Here is a 3,131-nt window from a genome sequence, read left to right as displayed (position 1 = left end):
ACAGAAAAACTGTGAATGTGAAAACTCGTATACTTCTTCACCAAAGACTGACTCTCCCCATGCCCTCCCTGGAATAAACACTAGTAACAGCCTTTCAGATCCTTTGTATGTCTCTGTGTATATAATGTCACATATGTTTTAACATAAGAAAGATAATATTGTATTTACTCTTTATATAACTTGCTTTTGAAATCATTAATATGTCTTAAATATATGTCAGTCAATTAAGATCTTCCTGATGGCTTTTAACAGCATCTCTTATATTAATAATTATACCCTTAATTATACCAATAATCATTACCCTTTCCTTATTGATAGTTGTTTCTAACTTTACAGTATTTAAAATTATGCTGCAGTGGTTTATACATCAATTACTGTGCATGTGATTTAGTATTTCTGGAGCGTAGATTCTAAGAAATGGAATTGCTGAGTCAACTTTCACAGAAATTTCCCTCCTATTCCAGTATATAAGAGAACATATTTCTTCTACATTCTAACCAGTATCAGACACTAAATATTATCAATTTTTGATGAAAAAAGCTGATAAAATTTTTACCAATCTGGTAGGTTAAAAAGTTCATTTTGTTTTTTTAATTCTTATAATTCAAAGAGCAAGCACAAAATAAAGGGTTTTTTTTATTTAATTCACTTTTGAGTGTCAAATTTGAATACATGGTTTCATATTGTGAAGCCGAATATGAAATTTCAACCATGTCTAAGAAAAATCAGTATATACACTATTACATTATAGATAAGATATTTAAAAAGTAATGAACCTATGGGCATTTCTTGTAAGAAAACTTGCCACACAGTTAAATACGTTGGTAACATTTCTATATGTCAGTATTTTATAAGCATTGACTATTTTTCCATAATGTAACAAAGGTTAGTACACAAGATACAGGGCACAAGATAACTGAAAATGAAAAAAAGTTATTTTCCTTAGTCTGCTCCTGTCCATCATACCAGCACCAGTGTACACTCACTGCTTCTTCCCTGATCCTCTCCACCCCCGAGGAGGGGAGAACACAAGTACAAGTGGCCTCCCAGTGATCACGGATCCTCCCCAACTCCCCATTACTATGGACTAGGACTCAAAAGCAAAATTAATAAGACAATGACACAATGAAAGTGATTTCTATAAGGTCTAAGTCATTCTAATTTCCTTTCTCAAAATTTCTTTATGTTTTAAAACAAGGAAAGAAAGAAACCAAAGGGAAATTTAAAGCAAACTCTTACAAACATTAGCCACTATATATAAAAATAGATTTTTTAAAAACTTTCTGCTGTATAGCACAGAGAACTATGTTCAATATCTTGTAATACCTTTAATGAAAAAATATGAAAATAAAAAATAAAAAGAAGCAAACTCTGTTTACTAGGAAATAAAGCAATGTCCTTTAGTCTCAATGGACTGTTATACAACCAGAGCCTAATGAAGTGGGGTATTAAGAGTATTGGTTGACCTGTAATCAGACCATTTGAGTTTGAATCCCAGCGTCCCCTCTACCTTGAACAAATCACTTTCATCATCTAAGCTTCATAAAATGGAGATAATAACAGTAAGTACTCAATAGAATGGTTGGGATCGAATGAAAATTGAATGCAGTCATCCTTGTAAAATTCTTAGCCTCTGTCTGATATACTACCTACATGCTAAATAACAGTACCTAAGTTTCACTAGAATCGAATAGTGATCCTGTGTTTTATAGGAAGGCTGTGTGTGGCCCAAGGTGAGAGGGTCTCCCCAAAGGGCTATGAAAGTACAGGGGAATGAGGTGCCCTCACTGACGCTGGACACAGTGGTATGAGCAAAGCGAGGTAGGCAAGGTGAGACTGTAAAGCATAAAGAGATCACAGACAGAAACTGGAGCAGACTGCTGCAGAAGAAAGGAGGTGACTGAGACAGGAAAGGAGGCAGGCAGAGCAGCAGATGGCCTGGAACCCAGACAGTTCCCCACTAGACATAGAAGGTACTTGCCTGTATCAAAATATTCAGCTGAGCAACTGGCAGTGGTGGTGTTGGTCCTGCCCCCAGGGCAGCCCTGCCCAGTCTATATCCCTGAATGGTGATCTCAGGGTAAGTGGCCATGGGCTAGAGGTACTCAGGTCTTCCCTTAAGCATTCTCCAGTCCATTCACTCATTCAGCCATTATTTACTGAACATCTATGAAGGGCCAAGCACTGGGCTAAATGTGGAGGAAACACTGAGTATATACTGGTGAACAGACAAGGAAATACATAATCACAAACTGTGAACAGTTTTATGGAATAAAAGAACAGAATAAGAGGAAAAATCTAATTTATATTGTTAGGTTAATGATGATGGTGGGAGCAGGCCAAGGGAAGGCTTCTCTAAGGAAGTGATACTCAAGCTGAGAACAGAATAGCAAGAATTAGACAGAACTGGAAGAAGAGCTTTGATGAAGAGGAAGCGTCAGATGCAAAGATCCTGAGGTAGGAATGAACGTCCAAGAACCGAAAGTAGACTCGTGTGTGGTGCTGAAGGGCACCAGTGGCACAAGATGAAGTTGGAGAAGTAGGTAAGGACCAGGTAACAAAGGGCATTATAATTCACTGTTGCAGGATGGGTTCTGAGATGGAGTTTAGCTTGCAGGATGTTTATTAAAGGGTTCCCTCTGGATCAACACCTGCAGAAGAGGGGAAGGAAGCAAGCAAGATGGGCAGAGCAAGATGTGAGCTGAGGTTCAGGCCCAGATGACAGCTGCAGCCAATCCCATGTTCAGGTAGAATGGTCCTTCAAGCTAAGATTGCCAAGACTTTACACCACTGCATTGACCCGTGACTGGATGTGAGCCACCCTGGGAAAGGTAGGACCTGGGGCAAGGGAGCTCCCTGCCACTAAAGCGGCTGACAGTTAAAGGCATCTACTGACAGCATTCCCACAAGCCAGAGCAAAATGTCCTTTTTTGAAGGGAAATCTGGCAGGACAACACAGTGTTTACCACAGACATAGTCTTGGAAGTTGGGATTTTATTCCTGCGCAATGGGAAAGCTGCCAAGAGATGGGAGTAAAGTGAGTAACCTGACAACACCATGTCCAACAGCATGACCAGTATGGCTGCGGTATGGAGAACAGATCAGAGAGGGTAGGCTTGCAAGTGGAGAGA

The sequence above is a fragment of the Camelus ferus genome, chromosome 3, assembly GCF_009834535.1.
Source record: "Camelus ferus isolate YT-003-E chromosome 3, BCGSAC_Cfer_1.0, whole genome shotgun sequence".
NCBI classification, from domain to species: domain Eukaryota; kingdom Metazoa; phylum Chordata; class Mammalia; order Artiodactyla; family Camelidae; genus Camelus; species Camelus ferus.
This window is presented reverse-complemented; position numbering follows the sequence as displayed.